Genomic DNA, 21,483 nt, shown 5'->3' on the forward strand with positions numbered 1-21,483 from the left:
AGGGGGAGAACGGGGAAAGAGTGGAAAGGCGGACAGAGGACGGGGGAGGAAAGGGGAGAAGAAAAGGGGAAACGGGGAAAGAGGTGAGAGCAAGCAGGGGGGTTCGAAATGAGGAAGTGGGGGATGGTGGGAAAGTAAGGGGGAAAGGAAGGACTTGAAATGCTCACCCTACCCCCTGCTAAATAATCTCACCATCACCTGTATAAAGAAAAACGGTATCAGAAACTTACACAGCATACATCAAACCCGTTGAAAAAAACCAGCTTCCTCTTCCGTAAAGTTGTGAATTCCTCAAAATGCAGTGTACCTGGAATTAAAAAAAAAAAAAATACCATTAAACTCCTCCCCCACTATGCTTCCCAGAGGCACGGTGGCTCACACAAGCAGACGACAGAGGCAGCGAGCTCCTGGTGCTCTGTGCTGGTGGTGCGCTCTGTCGGGGATGGCTGGGAGGGATCCTTCCTTGCCGTGGGAACCATCTGTGCCTTGCTGGAGGCACATGCCTGTGGAACCCCCTTTGTGTCACTCTTCAGCCAGCTCCAGCAGGCAGCTGTGCCCAGGCAGGCCCCTCAGCACAGCAGAGCCAGCTGTGACCTCAGCCTCACTGGCTGAACCTGAGCCTGGCGCAGCCCAGCCCATCCTCCCCTCATGTGTCTCACCTGTGCTGCCTCAGCCCCAGCTGGAGCCCACTGGGAAGAGGGGCCATTGCCAAAGCCCCACAGCACATCACCCCCTCCCCTGAGCCTGTCCCCAGCAATGAGCTCTGCACCCTGGGGGCAGCAAGTGCCTCCAGGGGCGCAGAGGAGGCAGGAAGTGTTTATTCCTTAATGTGCCCAAGAAATCCCGGCAGTGAGTTGGCTACAAGGCTCAGTGCCTAAAGGCAGCAGGACAGAGGGACAGAAGGGAAGAAAAAAGCAAAAAAACTGCAAGAGATAGAGAAATAAATGAGACAGATGAGGACCAGGGGAGAGAGGTGGAAGTAACCAGCAGGATAAGAAGAGACAACGCACAGGAGCAGGGGAAAAGAAATATGATCAAGAAATACAAAATATAAACAGGGACCCTGGCAGAAGTACACATTGAAAGAAAATTTTGAGAAGCGACTGGGTACAAGAAACATAAGCAAAAAAATGACAGGCAGATGCAGGAAAAAAAAATGAAAAAAGTTACAGTGTACTGAAAATAGAGGGGAGAATTGGGAATTATAGGCAGGGACATGGCTAGGAGGGGATATAGACACAAAATTTTGAAAGGCATAGGATATGAGAATCCTACCGAAGACTTAAAAGATAGGTATGCAGAAGTGCATAGAAAGAGATCGAGGAAGAGAATTATGAAAAGCGACAGGGTACAAGAACATGGGAAAGAAATTAAAATTAATTTGGGGAGACAGAGAGAGGGAAAAGTAGCAAGAAAATTTTAAAAACAAACTGGGTTCAACAAACCTAAGCAAGAATTTAAAAGAAAGGGATGGAAAGGGAGAAATAAAGTTTCAAAAGAGATTGGGTAAAAGAAACATAGTCAAGTATTAAAAGACAAGGACACAAAGCTTAATAGAAGTAATCTGTGGTGGATTGACCTTGGCTGGCCCCTGGGTACCCACCCAGCCTCTCTATCATTGCCCTTCCTCAAAAAGACAAGGGGAGAAGTTAAAATGAAAAAGCTTGTAGGTTGAGACAAGGACAAAGAGATCGCTCATAGTCACAAAAACAACAGACTCAACTTGGGGAAATTCACTTATTGTCAATCAAATAACAAGAAATAAGAACGAATTTAAAAAAAAACACCTTCCCACCACCCCTCTCTTTTTCTGGGATCATCTTCACTCACGACTTCTCTACATCATACCCCCGGACAATGGAGGTGTCAGGGAGTCAGGATTGTGGTCAGTTCATCTCGCATTGTCTCTGCTGCTCCTTCCTCCTCACACTCTTTTTCCACTCCAACAGCAGGGCCGCCACGTGTTGCAGGGACTCTCTGCTCCACTCCTGGCCAGTGTTGCTGATGGGTTCAGCTTTGACCAGCGGCAGGTCCCTCTCTGAGCTGGCTGTGCCCAACATGGGGGGAGCTTCTGGTGTCTTCTCACAGAACCCACCCCTGCAGCCCCTGCCCCCCGCAACTCAGCCAACAAAACCTTGTCACTTAAACCCAATGCAACAGCAATCTACTACAGGGCAGAGAAGGGGGGGTGTGAAAAAACAGGGAAAGGGAGCCATAGGGGAAAGAAAACAGCTACAGGCTATGGATCAGACAGGAGGAAGCAACAGGGAGCGAGACAGAGAGAGAACCATGAAGGCAAAAAATGGCTATGGGACAGATCTTCTAATATGATAACATCTTTTATATAATATAGTAGATACAGGTTTTTATTTTGAACTCCTTTTTATATACGTACACTCATATTTTTCAATATGTATAAAAATGAGAAATTGTTCTTTATTTCAATGCCTCATACCCATATATACAGGTTTTATTATTTTTTTAAACACACATTCCCCACATGAATTTTCAGGTATTTTTTGGGCTGTGAACTGCCTCTTTTAGGGGGAACCCCATGTGACACGTGCACACTCTCAAAAAGGTCTTGTTTTGCCTTAGAAATACCATCTGGAGTACAATTACAGCATGACATTAAAAAAAAAAAACCACACAACTTACAAACATTACACCCCACACAAAGCAGCCTTAACATCTTCGAGATGCAGTCTGCTTCACTACTGCTGAACAGCCCCTCCCACATAGCTCTGCTCATCCCAAAACAACCCCATTAATTAAAGAGCTGCCCACACAACCTGCTGATGGCTACTTCATGGGAGTTGACTGTACCACCTTTGCCTCAACAGTCTAGGTAGATCAACAAACTAACCATAGACTCTTATTGATGTTCCACCTACCCCAGAGTTTACATGACTGGGCAGAGCAGCTCCGAGCCAAACACACAAGCACAGACCGACATTACACAGAACACTAGAAACAATGCACCTCACAAATGAGGGAAAACTCTCAGCAAGAAGGATGACACCAACATAAGCAACTGTCGGGCAAGAAGACCTGCAAGACCACAATGGTGACACGAGAAGGCTCTAGGGAAACCCCAAGAAATGAGTACAATGTAATGGTCCAGGACAACAAGTGACTCAAACTGAGATGTACGTGCAGGAAGCCTGGCTTCAAGACCTAAGAACTTAAGGATGCAGGGAAGAAGTCCCAGTCACTGAAAATGGATGGCTAGAGAACAAAGCTGCTCACGCAGCCAGGAACAAGGCTGCAGTTGAGGACCACCCAGAAACTTCGGAGATGCAAGGCCGATCCACTGTTTAAGCTTATAATGCAAGAAAAGTGGGGCCTGACTGGGGCAGTGCCAATGAGTACTGGCATTCAAGACTCTTGGGATGGTGTCTGAAGTACAGGCTGTGCTCCTCAAGTGTAAAGAGAGCATCGAGACCCAAGGAAGGTTTAGGACACAGAAGACAGACCACACAAACAACACAACAGATGCAGGCTGGAACCGCCCTGCCCGGCTCATGCTAGCATTGTGCTGAAGACTAACCCGCTCCCTTTACCTGCCCAAAGGGGATGGCTCCAGGACAGCCCTCTGCCCTTCTCTAAGATGCCTCCCTGCAAATCACAAACTTCTCCCCTTCTAGCCCCTCCCCAGCCCTGGCCACTAAACTTAGCTTTCAGAGGGCTGGAAGTCTTAAATCCAATGTTGACAGAAAAAAAAAAAAAACCACAGCACATCAACTATCTGGGACATTCCTGTAGTCACCAGGTTCATCATCATCATCTACAATTAAAGAAAACCAAACAGTGACAGCAAGAAGTTTCAGAGAGGCCACCGCCAACCTCTTCCACAATTTCCCCTTCCTCAAAAGCACAATGGGATTCCACTCACCTGCTCCTTCCAGAGTCAAATGCTGTGGCCATCACTGCTTGAGATACCAAGAAACAAAATTACTGTTGCACATGTGAGAAATCACCAGCCACAAGCTCCTACTCACTGCTGCCTCGGCTCACCTCTAATGCTCATCCACTTCCAAAGATGGCTCACAGGGCACCTGCAAAACCAGAAGATAAATAATTAACCAGGTTGCCATATAATACTTCACTTTTAAGACACCAATGTGGCCCACAACCGCCTCACCTTCTCAGCACGCTCATCAGCATGCGGCTTAGTCCCTCTGAGCCTGCATCCTGCACCTGAAAGAAAAAAGCCAACCAAGAGATATATGCTGACATACTGCCCGACACCTCAGCCTGCCTACAGCCATTCCTGTCTCCTACTCCTTTACCCTGGCCTCTCGCCCACCTGCCCTCCATGGTTTTGGGCTGCTGCTTTGAGGCTTACAGACTACCTGTAAAACAGACACAAAGGACACTAAAAACTTCACCCACAATATAACATCTGAGAAGAATTGCTGCTTCAGCCCACTATTCATTGACCGCCTTGCCCGAGAGTCACATCCGGTGCCAATATCCTGCTTTACTCATCACTTCATACCTTCAAAATGAACAAAAAAACCCACACCCCACCACCAAGCCATAATATAATGGCATAGCCACCAGTCACATCTTCCCTCCAGCACCGTGAACTGACCCACCTTCTTACAGGGTCCCACTTGCCTTCTCCATGACTCTTTGGTGCACATCTTATCCCTCTGCATCTGAAAAAATTAGTAAACAAGTCACCCAGATGTTGATCAGTAGCTGAACAATTCCAGGGGTCTTGTTTCCATTTAGGAATATCATCTAGGCTCCAACTACAGCCTGCCATTAAAAAAAATTGGACCCAATGTTAATCCCCACACATACAAGCCTTAACACCTTCAATCTGCTTCACTACTGCCAAACAGGCCCTCCCAGGAGGCTCCAATCATCCCCATAAAACACTATGGAAATGACTGTCCCTGCCAATGGCTGCTTGATCCCAGATGACTGTACAACCTTTGGCTAAACAGTCTTGGCAGATCAACATATTACCCATAGACTCTTATTGCTGTTCCACCTACCCCGACTCTACACCCCCAGGCAGGGCAGCTCCGCGCCAAACACACCCACGTGCAGCCCCACACCACACAGCACTATAGACAACAATGTGACTCCAAGATGAGAGAAAACTCTCCACAAGAAGAACGACTTTCAGACAAGAGACGCTGTTGGACAAGAAGACTGATGGCCACAGCACAGACGTGAGGAAGCTCTGTGGCAAAGTCATAAAAATCATAAAAGAGTCAAATGTAATAGCCCATTCCAAGAAGTTCCTGTCAAAATGGAGATGACATATGTGCAGGAAGCCTGGCTTCAAGACCTGAGAATGTAAGGATGCAGGGAAGAAATCCCAGTTCATAAAAGCAGATGGCTAGAGCTGCTATAGCTCAGAGAACAGAGCTGTTCATGCAGCCACGAATGATGCTGCAGAAGAGGACCATCCAGAAACTTCCAAGAGGCAAGTCCGATCTGCACTTCAAAATTGTTATGCAAGAGGTGCCCATTGCGCGCTCTGCCAATTAGCACAGGCATTCGGGACTCTACAGGGGCTGCCCAAGGCACATGCTGTGCCCCTTGAGTGCAAAGGGAAACGAGGATATCAAAACCTAGGGAAAGTCCAAGACACAGAAGACAGAGCACACAAACTACACAACAACAGATACAGGCCAGAACTGCCCTGCCCAGCACACACTAGCTTTGTGCTGAAGAGTAACCCACTCCCTTTACCTACTCAGAGGAGACTCCTCCTGGATAGCCCTCTGCTCTACCCTGACTTGAAAACTCCTCCCTGAAACTGTCAACCTTGGCCCCCCTCCAGCACCTGTGCCTCTACTTAGCTTTCAGACAGCCAGGGGTCTGAATTCATCCTTGACAAAAAACCCACAACAAACAGCTAACTGATGTGTTCCTGCAGTCACCAGGTTCCTCTTCATCTGTAAAACAAAAAGAAACCATGGCTCCAGCAGTGACCACCCTGATAGTAGAGGCCAACCTCTTCTACAGCACCCTCGTCCTCAGAGGTGCCATGGCAATCCGCTCACCTGTTTCACGCCGATTCCAGAGTCAGAGGCTGCAGCAACAATTATTTATGACACCTAAGATACCAACAAACACAAAATTACCATTGCATTTCTGTGAAATCACCAGTCCCATGCTCCTCCTCAGTACTATCCAGCTCATCTCAAATGCAAGGGACTAGAACAGACCAGACCCTCTTGACACCCAAATCCAAATGCAAAACCGATACGACAAAGACTGATGAACCTGCCTCCATTTCCTAGCCAACCCCCAGCACCAAAACTTTTAGAAACCTCTTCTCCTCAACTGTCAGGGAAGGACCCCCACTTCTTCTTGACAGCTCCCATTCTATATTTGCAACCCTGAAACCCCTGTGTCAGCCACTCCTCAGGAGCTGCTCTTTTGAGCCATGCCCTGTGTTCAGCAGGCACCTCCTATCTTCTGTCTTCCCACAGACTCCGGGCTCTGCTATAGACCCACAAAATAAGTAATGCCCTGACACAATCTACGAGGGGCCTGCTGCAAGCTGCAAAAACTCTAGGGACACCACAGCACTCTTTGGGCAATGGGGAAAGGTGATGAGCCATGCCATACCCTGAAGGACGCTATGCCTTACATCCCTGCTGCTTTCTTGAGAAGTGCTAAAGTACAATATGCAGATGCATACAAAATGCTCACCCTAACCCCTACAACATAATCTCATCGTTAACCCAATTAAGAGAAACAAGATCAGCAACTCACACAGCATACTGCAAAACCGGTGGAAAAAACCACAGGCCCATCTTCAATAAAGTCAGGAATTCTAGGAAAATGCAGCACTCCTAGAATAAAGAAAAGCACACTATTAAACCATCTGGGCATCCCCTAAACACTCATCACAAAGTTAATGACCTGTAAAAAAGGAAACAAAAAAGCTGCATACCAGTCAACTTCCTACTATACAGGTGGCAGAATGTGTACTGGTCCTGAAAGTCTTAGCTCAGCCTTCTTACCTCTGCCTCCCTAAACACCAAAACATGCCTGCCCCAAAGCTGCAGACAAGTGAAGGACCAGCAGAGCACCAACCCCAGAGGAGCCCAGCAGCAGAACAAGCTCCTGAGCCGAGCCTGTGGCTCATATACCCCGGGCCCCGCCCACTGCCATTGGGTGCCGCCCACCGCCCTTCCCGCAATCCCCTGGAGAAAGGGGCGGGGACAAGCCCCAGAAGACAAAAAGGTGGCCACAGGAGTAGCAGCTCTGTTTCTTATGCCTTAAGTTCCCAGCAGGCAAAGCAACAATCACTTTTATTTCTATTGGGCACTTGCCTCTGGTGATTCTCTTACCGCTGTTGTTTGAGTTCTGTCTACTTGTTGCTGTAGAGAAGAGAGTTCTGCAGGCGTCACTTTATTTTTGCGATCTTCAGATATTTTCGTGGTTAATTGTTAATTGTGTTTTATGGTTTTAGAAGAGTGCTGGAAGCAGGTGATTTCCAGAAGACTGATGAGCACTGCCTGGATCCTGGAGGACTAAATCGCCATGGAGAGGCGCGTCGGTGGACTGAGGGGCGTTCTGGAGGACTAAAGTGCCATAGAGAGGCGCGTGGGAGGACTGAGAGGGTTCCTGGAGGACTAAAGTGCTATAGAGACGCGCGTGGGAGGACTGGGCGGGCACTTCCGGGCTCCTGGAGGACTAAAGTGCCGTGGAGACGAGCGTGAGCCGACTGAGGGGCGTCCTGGAGGACTAAAGTGCCATAGAGAGGCGCGTCGGCGGACTGAGCGGCCTCCTGGAGGACTAAAGTGCCATAGAGAGGCGCGTCGGCGGACTGAGCGGCGTCCCGGAGGACCAAAGTGCCATAGAGAGGCGCGTCGGCTGACTGAGCGGCGCCCCGGAGGACCAAAGTGCCATAGAGAGGCGCGTCGGCGGACTGAGCGGCGCCCCGGAGGACCAAAGTGCCATAGAGAGGCGCGTCGGCGGACTGAGCGGCGTCCCGGAGGACTAAAGTGCCATAGAGAGGCGCGTCGGCGGACTGAGCGGCGCCCCGGAGGACTAAAGTGCCATAGAGAGGCGCGTCGGCGGACTGAGCGGCGCCCCGGAGGACTAAAGTGCCATAGAGAGGCGCGTCGGCGGACTGAGCGGCGCCCCGGAGGACTAAAGTGCCATAGAGAGGCGCGTCGGCGGACTGAGCGGCGCCCCGGAGGACTAAAGTGCCATAGAGAGGCGCGTCGGCTGACTGAGCGGCCTCCTGGAGGACTAAAGTGCCATAGAGAGGCGCGTCGGCGGACTGAGCGGCGTCCCGGAGGACTAAAGGGCCATAGAGAGACGCGTCGGCGGACTGAGCGGCGTCCCGGAGGACTAAAGGGCCATAGAGAGGCGCGTCGGCTGACTGAGCGGCGTCCCGGAGGACTAAAGTGCCATAGAGAGGCGCGTCGGCTGACTGAGCGGCCTCCTGGAGGACTAAAGTGCCATAGAGAGGCGCGTCGGCGGACTGAGGGGCTATGGAAATGGACAACAGGAAAACTGCCGGGCACTGCCGGGGGCGCGGTAACGCGTAAGAGCCGACACTGGAGCGCCGACGGCCGCTCTCGAGGCCGGGCGGGCTGCACCGATCACGCTCGAGGCGGCGGGGAGCTCGACGGAGTCCCGGCGGTCCTGGTTCGCCCTCCGGCCGCCGCGCTCTCGAGACCGGCCTCCGCGAAGCCGCGCACGAGCTGCGGAAGAACGCACAGCGCCGCCGGGGGCGGGGCCAAGGCGGACCGGGGGCGGGGCCACAGCGCACGGAGGAGCGCACACCTGCAGGACCAGCCTTCAGCCGCCGGGCGGCAGCACCCCCTTAGTTATTTACACATTATCTATTTAGGGAATTTATATTACCTGTTTGCATTTATATAGAAAATATGCTTACACTTATACATTAACATTTATGATACAGAATATCTATTTAGACTGTCTGCTTACACACCTATTTTGACATTAATATCTTTTTATAAATACATTTTTTAAATATTTTTATATTCTAGGATCTTTTGTATAACACAGAAGCACAGAATCATAGAATCCTTAGACAGAGGTTTTTATTTTGAACTTATTTTACATACATAATATTATTTCTCAATATATATATTTATCATATATAAATGAGAGATTGTTCTCTATTTCAGTGCCTCACGCCCATAGTTACAGGTTCTCACATTTTTTAATGCATCCCAAGAATTTTCAGATGTTTTGGGGCTGTGAACCACCTCTTTTGGGAGATGCTCACGTAACCCCCCCCATCCCCCATTCACCTGCTCCTCCGCTGCATCATCGCTGCCCCGGTGACGTCGCAGTGTCCCAAATGACACCATCACCCCCCAAGACACACACACACACAGACACCCTTCTATTCCCCCCCAAAAAAGGCCCAAAACACCCAGACCCAGGGCTGGCCCCTTCCCCTCAGGGGGCCTCCGCCACCAGCTGCAAACCTGGCCTGGGGCATCTCTCAAGCAGCACGAGACACCTACAACGAGGCACCTGGAAAACAAAAATCCCCAGTTATAGCTCAGTTATCTTAAAAAATAGCCTGGAAGAGAGTAGAGGAATTCCATCAGAGGGACAGGACAGGAGCTGAGCTACAGGAGGATTCTGGGGAAACAGCTCAGCTCCAAACACAGCACAGCCTGCAAAAGCCAGCGCCAGTTCAACTCTTGAAGTCAGGATTAAAGCTAACCGATGCCATTTTGAACACGTTCTTAGCGTAACAGTAAACCTCCTCACTGGTGTTGGGAAATGCTTCGTCCCTTCCCTTTCGGTGAAAAGGTGAGTGTTAGGTTTATGTACACCAAATAAAAATACTTACACTACAGAAGTATTTGACTTTCCTCTGGCACTAATTTCACTTGCACAGCTGCGAATTGATACCATGACACACTCTCTCTCCAAAATACATAGTTATAATTGGTCTACAAGGTTTTTTTGTGTGCTACGCAAGGAGGAGGGACATCTGGCCAGTGGCACTGCCCGAGAGAGATGCTACTGGGCTGCCGGGGAAATGCGCCGCTGAAAGCCAAACAGAAATAAAGTACTTCAGAGCACGCCATCTAAATATCAGGGAGGAAAGAAAAAAGCTTGTTACATTCAGTTGCCTCTTTTTAACGCTTTAGAGACAATACCTTCCTCCATCTCTGAGGCACCTTGTGGCACTTCATCTCCCTTCCCCTCTCTCATCCCATCAGAGCTCCCATCGTTCTCTGCTCCGCAGCTCTTTTATCCTCCTCTCCACATCCAGGGGGTCCCCACTCGGTTCCTCTCTCACTCACTCATCTCTCCTTTGCAGAGATGCTCTGTCAGGCTCCAGCACTCCCAGAGCATTTGGCAGGGGCTGGTGTCCCCTGGGAGGGGGAAACAGGTGTAATGGGGGTTGCAGTGGGATGTGGGGGGGACCAGGGGGACTCCAGGGGGCCCCAGAGGGTTCTGGAGTGTCCTGTGGTGACCCAGGGGACTCTGGGGTGTTCTGGGGGGTGTGTGGGAGGGTCCGAGGGGGGCCGTGGAGGGTCCCAGAAGGCTCCAGAGAGTCCTGGGGGAATATGAGAAGTTCATGGGGTCCTGGAGGGCTCCAGAGGGGTTGTGTACGAGGATCCCAGGGGGCTCCAGGAGATCCTGGAAGGCACTGGGGGCGCTCTCAGGAGGTGTGGGGTGTCCCAATGGGACGTGGGGGGTAACAGGAGGCACTCCAGGTGGTCACAGAGGTCTCTGGGGCGTCCTGGGGGCGATCTGTGGGGTGCTGGAGGGAGTCCTGGAGGAATGCAGGGGGGTCCCATGAGGGTCCCAGAGAGTCCTAGGGGAAGACAAAGGGTCCCAGGGGGTCCTGGAGGACTCTGAGGGGCTCTCATGGGGTTGGGGGGAGGTCACAGAAGGGCCCCAGGGGGATGCAGGGGATACCAGGGTGGGCTCCGGTGGGCTCCAGTGGGTCCCAGAGGGCTCTGGGGGGCTCTAGGGGATCCTACAGCAGGTGTCAGAGCGACCCAGAGGGCTCCAGGGGGTCCTAGAGGGGTCCCAGAAGTCTCCAGGGAGCCCTGGGGGGAACATGAGGGGTCCCAGAAGATCCTGGAGGGCTCTCAGGGGGTGGGTGGGCGGTCCCACAGAAGTGTGGGGGGCAAAGACGGGTCAAAGCCAAAAGCCTTTGTCCAGCAGGAGGGGCAGCCCCGCCATGACCTGCTGGACTCGCGTCCAGTGCCGGTGGGAGCTTTCGGAGGGGCTCTGGCTGTTGGGCACACTCCTGCCCTGAGTCCGGTGGGTCTTTTAACAATTGTTAGTGATGTTAAGAGCCATGGTGACAGCCCACTCTGAGGAGAGAGGGGATTTCTCCATCCCAACCCGCATGGGGTGTCCCGGGAATCCCAGGACTTGTGCACTGACACTCTTTGAACCAATTTCTCAGGGGCACAGGTGGCCAGCCCCCTCCTGGTGCAAGACCCGGCTCACGGCAATGCCAGGAGAAGCAGCCTGAAGAAGCCGGCCGTCGCCTCCTCGCTGAAGAGACAAGGTAAGCCTCGGCCACGCATCTCAGGGCGCTCGGGGACCAGGTGGATGCTCACAGCCCCTCAGTTTGTGCTGCCGTGACCCCTGCGGAGGGGACAGCCAAGCTCTCGCCATCCATCGCTGGCTCTAGGAGGTGAAAATTGGGCTCAGGCAGCTTGGTGTTACTGGTAGCTGTGTGTCTGGCATGGCTCGGGGTGTCGGCGTGGCTCTGGTTGGCCGTAGATGTGGTCGTTGTTAGAGAAGGACAATGCCAGTGTCCTCACAGAGTGCCTCCTTGGTGGATTTTTGGCACAGCAAGCTTAAAAAAGTTGGCTTTTGGTAGGGCCAGTGCTGTTATGAGTGGGCAGGTGTTAGTAAGTATCTCCTACTGCCATGACATGCTTTCCTGGGTAAAATGAGCAGGTGAATCAGCTCAGACACTGTTGTCAGCTGGTTTCCATTAGTTTTCTGACACTGCCAGTGTTTGCAGCATCTCTTAATGGCCAGAGCTGCAGGGGGGAACTTCTTGTGGCCAGAGCCACTGTGGTTTCTAGTGGCAAATCCTTGCTTGGAAGCACAGTCCGGTGCAGGGAGCGTGCCAGCAGTGGAGGAGATCAGAGCTGGGGTCACCCCAGGGAGGTGGTTGTGGGCACCAGCGTCATGCCTTTTCTCTGAGCAGATGGCTGTGTGTTTATATGTGCTCCTACATGATGTTCGGAGAGGGAAGGGTCAGCCCAATGCCATGAAAACCTGGAAAGCAACTCGGAGCCCTTCAGAGAAAGCCGCTCTCCCTGCTTGTTGTGGTCTGGGCCTGGGTAGGAGCTTCGGTTTAGTGCTTTTGTTCCTCCCAGCTTTAGTTTTGGCCTAGAAAGGGGTACAGATCTCTTCTCATTCCCCGAGGTAGTGTTGCTCCCGCAGATGCCCACGTGTGCCCCAGCGGGTTTCGGTGCTCCGGGGTGGGGGTGAGAAGGTGTTGGGTCCCGCTCCCACGGATGGGGGCTGTGGAGGCAGCTCCTGGGTGTAACTGTACAGTGGCGCTGAGAGCAGAGGGGGTTTTGGAAGTGGATTAAAGCAGTGCTGCATTTCCCGGCCCTGGGAGCGAGGTGCTTAAGGCAGCGGTGTCTCATCCATCGAGCTGACAGACAGGGTTGTGTTTGATGTCCTGCTGCCTTTTGGAGCTTGGTTTAACACAGGCAGCTGTGGCTTGTGCTGCTGGGGGGAATTCATGCAGGTAGAATGGGGAATACTGGACCGGAGCTGGATGCAGCGGCAATTCCTGTTGAGCTGCAAGCTCATCGGTGCACACCAAGAGTGTACCAGGGTCCGGTAGACAGAAGCCTGCTGGTTTAGGCATCTGGCTCTTCCCTAGAACTCAAGGGCATCCAGGCTCATCAGGCTAGGAAAGACTTAGAGTGGCTGGGTTGGATTCCAAAAGCTCTGTTGAGTGTGTGTGAAGACTGAGTTCAATCAGTGGACACGGTGAGGAGGACTATCGACAGTCACCAGAGGACCCTGGAAGACCACCAATGGACACAGATGCACATGCATGAAGGAAATTTACATATATTAATGAATTCTAGGTGATAATATTAATATGTTAATCATTTCTGGGAAATGTAATGAATATGTATATTCTGATTCCTTATAACCTTTGTAGTTGAGCAACTCAGTGCGCACGCTAGGCAGAGTGATCCCCTGCACACCCAGCACTGCAATAAAGAATGCCTGCTTTCCAACACTCGAAAATTGAGTCTTAGAGAGTCCTTAATTGCCAGCTTACGGTAACAGTGGCCCCCAGCAAGTCCCCAAAATAAGGAAGACAGTTCATTGCTGTCTTCCAAACTACAAAGGACTTCTTTTGAAATGCACAAAGGTTCTAGAACCCCAGTCCTGTTTCCTGCCAGATAAGTTACCCAAGCATCAGCAATGAACTCAAAATAATCATTTCCTGCCTGGGTTTTGCAATTTTGTTTGCTTGGTGAGAAAAGGTGATGGAGTCAATCCTGACTCTAGAAAATGTCTGAACTTTAGAGAAGACAGACCCAGCTGTATTCTCAGTTTCTTTCTATCAGCCACCACTAGACAACCTACTTTGTTCTTCCACCTTATGAAGACTATTTTTGATCCCAATCTTAATCAGTTACCTCTCTATTCACGCATTCTGTAGGTGGATCAAAGTGCTTAATTTTGGAGATTTTGTCTGAAATACTTAGTTTTCTCAGCTTAGCTTTTGGAGGGCCAGGCGGCATCCAAATCCATCCTTGAGGCAGCCCACAAAAAACAGCCATCCAATGCATTCCTGCAGTCACCAGCTTCCTCCTCTCCCTCTGCAAAAGGAAAAGAGAAAAAATAATCCCAAAAGCAGCCACAGCACCAGCAAAAAGCACCCTGAGAGGAGATGCCAACCTCTTCCACAACACCCTCAGCCTCCCGAATGCCATGGCTTTCTGCTCACCCCTCTCCCTGCCGATTCTGGAATCTGAGGCTGATGTAGTTATATCATAATTATATCGCGGTGATAGTTATTCATAGCACCTAAGATACCAAGAAACACAACATTACCACTGCGCTTCTGCCAAACCACCAGTCCCGTGCTCCTCCTCGATACTATCCGGCTCCCCTCAAATGTTAGAGCCTAGAGCACACCAGGCTCCATCGACACCCAAACCCAACTGCAAAACCCATCCAAGAAAGACTCATGAACCCGCCTCCCTTTCCTAGCCATGCCCTGGTGCCAAAACTTTAGAAACCTCTTCTCTTCTCCCTGAGCCGTCAGGGAAGGAGCCCCACTTCTTCCCCACAGTTCCTGCCCTCCATTTACTGGCCTGAACCCCTTGCGTCAGCCGCTCCTCAGGAGCTGCCCTTCCAACCCCTTCAGCAGTCACCTCCTATCTCCCATCTTCCCATGGACTCCAGGCCTTGCTACAGACCCAGAAAGTCACTGAAGCCCTGACCCGACCTAGCAGCAGCCTGCCACAAGCTGCAAAGGCTCCAGGGACACAGCGGTACCCTGCACACTGTGGGGAAAGGCGACCAGCTGTCCCATACCCTGAAAGACATTATACCTTGTGTCCCTGCTGCTTTCTGGAGAGATGTGAAAACTCCACCTACGGCTGCAGACAAGATGCTCAGCCAAGCCCTGTGAAGTGATCTCATCATCTGCCTGATTAAGACAAATGCTATCATCATCTTACCAGGGATACAGCAAAACCAGTGGAAGACAAAAAAACCCGAAGTTCCATCTTCAATACAGTCAGGGATTCCAGGAAAACACACCACACCTGGAATAAAGAAAAGCATACCATTAAACCATGTCGCCACCTCTGAACGCTCATTACAACATTACTGACCTGAAAAACCAAAAGGAAGAGAAGCAGCATATGAGGCTGCTCTCCACTATACATGCTGCCAAACCTCACCTCGTCCTCAAGGTCTTACCACCTCCAACGTCTTACCTCCAATTCCCTAAATGTGATAACATGTCCACCCAAGGAGCTGAGCTGGCTCCAAAGCTGCAATTGATGGAAGGACCGGCAGAGCTCTGACCCGGGAGAAGCCCAGCGGCAGAATGAGCTGCCCCAGCAGAAGCCGTGGTTCATGTACCCCAGGCACCACCCACTGCCCTTCCCACAATCACCGGGGAAAGGGGCCAGGCCGACCACCAGAAGGCATAAAGTCTGCCAGAGGAGCAGTGAGCCTCTCTGCAAACCGTTCCTTGGTATTCACTACAAGTGTCTGACCTGATCTGCTAGAAGCAGATACCATCTCAAAAATAAGCTGTGAATTTCAAGGAATGCAATTAGAAGCTGAGCTATCAAGTATAACTAGCAAATTTTAATTCTGTTTAACCTCAGACCAGGACATTTGCACATAGCTTCGCAAACTCAAATTTAAAAAACTTAATGTCATTTAAACACCGGTTGCATCTTCTCTCTAATACCACACACCAACCCACCTTCTTTTGGTACTCCGCTCTCCTCCTACACAGCTTGTCCCTCTGCATCTGAAAAACAACAATAAGAAACACATTACCCAGACACACATCAATAGCTTAACAGTTCCAAAGGTCTTGTTTCTACTTAAGAATACTATCTAGGGTGCAAAGACAGCATGCCATAAAAAAACCAAACACAAGCATTAAGACCCACGCAAAGCAGCCTTAATAACGTTGAGATGCCTACTCCTCCACTACTGCTGAACAGCCCCTCCCATGTAGCTCCGCTTTTCCCAAAAGCCACTAATGAAACAACTGTCCACACAACCTGCTGATGGCTACTCCATCTGGAATGACCAAACCACCTTTGCTTCAATAGTCTAGGCAGATGCACATATTAACAGTAGATTCTCACCACTACTCCAGCTACCCCTGATGCTACATCCCTGGTCAGTATTTATGGCACTTAAGATACCAAGAAACACAACATTACCATTGCACTTCTGTAAAATCACTGGTCCTGTGCTCCTCCTCAGTACTACCCAGCTTGTCTCAAGTGTGAAAAGCTAGAGCAGAACAGACTAGACCCCATCAACACCCAAACCCAACTGCAAAACCTGTCCAAGATAATCATGAACACACATCCCTTTCCTAGCCATCCCCCAGTGCGAAAGCTTTAGATACCCCCTCTCTTCTCCTGAAGCAGTGGAGCCCCACTTCTTCCCCACAGCTCCTACCCTCCATTTGCTGGCCTGAACTCCCTGTGTTGGCTGCTCCTCCAAGCCCTGCCTTGCCTTTGGCAGACACCTCCTGTCTTGTGTCTTCCCACACACTCCAGGCTCTGCTGCAGACCCAGAAAGTCAAAGCCCTGACCTAACCTACCAGGGCCCTGCTGCAAGCTGCAAAGGCTCTAGGGACACCGTGATACTCTGGGCACTGATGGGGGGAAAACAAGAAGCCATCCCACAGCCTGAAAGACAGTACGCCTTACATCCCTGCTGCTCCCTCGGAGTGCTAAAACACTATATGTAAACACACACAAGACATTCACCCTAACTCCCACTCAATAATCTCATAACTGGCCCCATTAGGAGTAATAAAAATGGGAACTTACACAGTGGGGAGCAAAACTGGAGAAAAACACAGAATTCTATCTTCAATAAAGCCAGTAATTACAGTAAAACACACAGCACCTGGAAAAAAAAAAGAGACAGGCTATTAAACCATTTAGGTACCCTGAAGGCTCTTTGCAAAACTACTGGTCTGAGAAAAAGCAAAAAAAAAAAATCAAAAAAACCCCAAGAGAAATAACATAGAAGTTGACTTTCTATTATATATGGCATCAAGCCTTACATTGTCTAAAAAGTCTTACCTCTACCAGTCTAAATATTAAAACAAACCTGCCCAAACACCTGAATGAGTGCCAAAGCTGCACTTTACTTGAGAGGCCACAAAGCTCTCCCCCTGCAGAAGCCCAGCAGCAGAATAAGCTCCTTAGGGGAGGCTGGGGCTCATACACCCCGGGCCCCGCCCACTGCCCTCAGGCCCCGCCCACTGCCCTTCCCACAATCCCCCGGGAAAGGGGCGGGGCCAACACCCAGAAGCATAAAAGCAGCTGGAGGAGCAGTAGGTTTTATTTGCCTTAAATTTACTGTCTGCAAAGTAGTGGGGAGGGAGACCAACCCTTGCTAGAAAAAGCAATACCTGTTCTTTTACTACAGCTATATCTATGGCATCAACAGCATGACTAGGTAGGCAATTAAATTATTCTTTTGCGGAGCATTGGCAGGAAAAAATAGACAGTAGGCTAATCTCTATAGGAAAGTAGCTTATTAAATGTAACAGCAATGTTATTATCAAAATTTATGTACTCAAATATCCTTTAAAAAAAGAAAGCAACAAATCACAGCATACTACTATGTGCTCATTCCTTGTTTCTGGTAAGACCACGTGTACTACTGAACTGCTGCTAGAACTACATTCTAGATGGGAGTGCCTGACAAAACAGCATCAGATTCCATGAGAAAACATTCTCAAAAATATCTTCCTCTGTGAAATAAGTTATTTACTGTAAATTACTGGCAATTTAGAGTCATATTGATGATCTCTTTTTGACTTATTTACTCAGCAGTGCTACTTGAGTCCCAAAAGACAGAAAGCAACAAAAAAGCATTGAAATAGAAGTAATGTACCAGAAACTGTATAAAGCACAATAATTAACATCAAAGTAGCTAGAACAAAAATAAATTGTGAAATGCAACAAAAATCATCATGGCAGATATATTGATAAAAGTAGATGAAGGCTAAGAGACGATCTCAGCCTATGATAGACATCTTTCGGGTACCAGATACAAAATAGAAACATACTATAACACAGGAACCAAACGGACTGCTCTAGAGCACACAGATGACTTTGGAAAAGGTTCTGGCAGAATGAGAGGCCTTGTCAGAGACATTAGAAAGGTCCTCAAGGGGCCAGAGAAATCAAAGATGTCTTGGATGCGATGAGCTCAAAAGGAAATTGAGAAAAGTACGGTTGTCCTCAGGGGACAGACTGCAGGTGCACCAAAAGGATGAGAGGACCAAAAGACTGATTGGGTTAATGGTTGCGGACTCTGGAAAGGTTCTGAGGGGAAAAGAGGTGTTCAAAGTGCCTTTTGGAGCTAAAACAGGGCTCTAGGGCATAGGGGATGTCTTACGAGAGCTTGGCGACGGGAGCAGGGGAGTCATCACCTGAGAGACCAAATAAGCCTCAGAGATAACAAGGCAGAACTCTGAAGGGTATTTTGACAAAGTACAGATGATGTCAGGGGACCGGGGACAGAATGAAGGCATCCTAAACAGCAAAGAGGAAGTTAAGGGCACTCTGAAGAGCACAAAAGAAACAGAATCAAAAGGGAGCTGAAGTGCTATGAGGGTGCTGTGGAGTATGAGAAGGGACTTGGAGCACACGGCTTTAGAGACCAGAGGCATTATGAGGGGGCAGGGTAGGAAAAGAAGGCTTGGAGATGCAGCGAGGGCTTAGGAGTCTTGGGAGGGGGTCTGGGCAAGCTACAGATGAATGAGTGAGAGAGGAACCAAACGGAGCCACCCTCGATAGCAGAGAGAAAGATGAAGGGGTGCCACTTAGCAAAGGAAGATGGGAGGCTCTGATAGAACAAAAGAGATAGAAAGGGAGATAAACATGGGCTACTGGTGGAATGTGAATCAGAATATAACACTCCATTCTACCAGTAAAGAAACTGGATAGGACTTATCGAGTAGTGCAAGATCTGTGGGCAGTAAATAAAATAAATATTTGCACCCTGTAGTCGCCAATCCCTACACCTTACTTACCAAGTTGAAAAACAGTCAGGTATGGTTTACTGTACTAGACCTGAAGGACGCGTTCTTTTGTCTGCCTTTAGCCAAAGAAAGTCAAAGGTTATTTGTATTTGAGTGGGAAAGCCCCACCACTGGCAGAAAAACCCAGCTTACCTGGACAGTGTTACCCCAAGGTTTCAAGAACAGTCCATCAATTTTTGGAAATCAATTAGCAGGAGAACTTGAGGTCTGGAAGCCTCCCTCCAAAAATGGAACCCTTTTACAATATGTGGATGACTTATTAATAGCAACTGAGACAAAACCTGAATGTATCCAATGGACTGTGAGTTTGTTAAATTTTCTTGGACTAAGTGGATATCAAGTCTCAACAGAAAGCTCAGATGGTACAACAGCAAGTGACCTACCTGGGATACGAGCTGCCTGGAGGACAATGAGAGTTGGGAACCGAACGGAAGGAAGCCATCTGCAGAACTGCCCTCCCTCAGATGGTAAAAGAACTCAGGACCTTTTTAGGAATGACAGGTTGGTGTCGATTATGGATTTACAATTATAGAGTCATAGTAAAACCATTATATGAGCTCCTGAAGAATAATCCCACTCAGTTGACCTGGTCCAAGGAAGCTCAAAAGGCATTTGAAACACTCAAAAAGGAACTAATGAAAGCCCCAGCCTCGGGCCTACCTGATGTCACTAAACCCTTCTGGTTGTTTTCCCATGAAAGACAAGGCATAGCTCTATGAGTTCTAGCTCAGCCGCTAGGACCCTACAAAAGAGCAGTAGCATATTTCTCTAAGCAGCTTGACAAAGTGAGCAAAGGATGGCCAGGATGCTTACGAGCTGTAGCAGCTGTGGTCTTGAACATTCACGAAGCCTGGAAATTTACCTTAGGCCAAAAGATCACAGTGCTAGTCTCACATACGGTATCAGCGGTACTTGAACAGAAAGGAAACCACTGGCTTTCCCCGTGTGGGTTTTTGCAATACCAAGACGTTCTGATTGAACCTGATGATGTGAATACTACAACTACTTGAAAGGACATTGGAGAGATGTTGGTGCTGGTCTCTTCTCACAGGTAATTAGTGATAGAACAAGAGGGAATGGGTTCAAGCTGCAACAGGGTAGGTTTAGACTGGACATTAGGAAAAAATTCATCCCAGAAAGAGTGGTCGGACACTGGAATAGGCTGCCCAGGGAGGTGGCGGAGTCACCATCCCTGAATGTGTTTAAGACTCGTTTAGATGTGGTGTTAAGGGATATGGTGTAAGGGAGAACCTTGTAGAGTGGAGTTGATGGTTGGACTCGATGATCCCAGGGGTCTTTTCCAACCTAAATGATTCTATGATTCTATGAATATTGAGGTGACTAATGTTACAAATCCAGCTTCTTTCCTCAGTGGGGTGACATCTGAACTGCTGACACATGATTGCCAAGAAACCATAGAGACTGTACTCCAGCAGACCAGATCTGAAAGAAGACCCCCTGGAAGATGCATAGGACTCCTGGTTCACGGATGGAAGCAGCTTTGTCCGACGAGGTATCCGAAAGGCTGGGTATGTGGTGACAACAGCAAATAAGGTAATTGAATCACAGCCCTTACCTGCTGGAACATCAGCTCAAAAGGATGAAATTATTGCCCTGACTGGGGTCCTAGAATTGGCGAAAGGGAAGAAGATAAACATATGGACAGATTCCAAATATGCCTTTGGGGTTGTCCACGCTCATGGAGCCATTTGGAAGGAACGAGGATTGCTGACCACATGAGGGAAGCAGATTAAACATGCTGAAGAAATACTTCGCCTATTAGAAGCAATTCAGCTGCCAACCAAAGTCGCTGTCATGCACTGTCGAGGCCATCTGGAGGGTAACGCTGACCAGGAGAAAGGTGACTGATTGTCCGGTTATGAGGCTAAACAGGCAGCAGAAAGACCGCAAAAGATCTTAACACTAATTCCAGATAATAGAGGTAAGACTGTGGATGAGCAGGAAAATATCGAATACTCTAGGGCTGATAAAGAACTAATAGAAAAGTTAGGAAGGCAGATTCCTTCAAAAGGGTGGGCCTACTTGAATGATGGCAGAATTATAGTTCCTGCCAAACACATATGGGGAATTGTCAAAGAAGAACATAATAAAACACACTGGGGAGCAGATTCCCTGTATAAATTTCTAAATCAGAAATTAGTAGGGAAAAATTTATACATTACAATCCGACAGATGACTCAGCAATGTGAAGTATGTTTGAAAAACAATCCTAATACTAGAAATCAAGTACAATTGGGAAGCATTGGAAAGGGAAATACACCAGGAGATCACCGGCAAATCAATTTTTCTGAATTTTCGAGAAGAGGAGGGTACAGATACCTATTGGTAGTTACAGATACCTTTTCCGGATGGCCAGAGGCATTTCCATGTAGATCAAATAAAGCAAGAGAAGTGACTAAGGTACTATTAAATGAAATAATACCTCGATTTGGGGTACCCGTGATCATTTCATCAGACAGAGGTGCTCATTTCTGTGCACAAGTAGTGCAACAGGTAAGCAAACTATTGGGCACTGAGTGGCAATTACATACACCTTATAGACCGCAAGCCAGCGGACAGGTGGAAAAAATGAATCACATGATAAAACAACAGACAGCCAAAATATGTCAAGAAGCAAACCTATATTGGTATCAGGCACTACCTATTGCACTACTCAGGATATGTGTAAAACCCAGAACTAAGGAAAACCTGAGCCCCTT

The 21,483-nt window shown here is 49.0% G+C and overlaps 2 long non-coding RNA genes across 2 annotated transcripts; both read right to left on the reverse strand.

Moving 5' to 3' along the window:
* Nucleotides 1-3,979: 3,979 nt before the first annotated feature.
* Nucleotides 3,980-4,656, reverse strand: LOC128910626 (uncharacterized). Its single transcript, XR_008466797.1, has 3 exons — nucleotides 4,602-4,656; nucleotides 4,145-4,200; nucleotides 3,980-4,058 (listed from the first exon to the last, which is right to left on the reverse strand). It is a non-coding gene; the product is annotated as an uncharacterized LOC128910626 (long non-coding RNA).
* A 1,369-nt stretch (nucleotides 4,657-6,025) lies between these two features.
* Nucleotides 6,026-7,398, reverse strand: LOC128910625 (uncharacterized). The gene is made up of 3 exons (XR_008466796.1): nucleotides 7,329-7,398; nucleotides 6,748-6,827; nucleotides 6,026-6,083 (listed from the first exon to the last, which is right to left on the reverse strand). It is a non-coding gene; the product is annotated as an uncharacterized LOC128910625 (long non-coding RNA).
* Between the last annotated feature and the right edge of the window lie 14,085 nt (nucleotides 7,399-21,483).

This window comes from Rissa tridactyla, chromosome 5 (assembly GCF_028500815.1).
Source record: "Rissa tridactyla isolate bRisTri1 chromosome 5, bRisTri1.patW.cur.20221130, whole genome shotgun sequence".
Taxonomy (NCBI): Eukaryota; Metazoa; Chordata; class Aves; order Charadriiformes; family Laridae; genus Rissa; species Rissa tridactyla.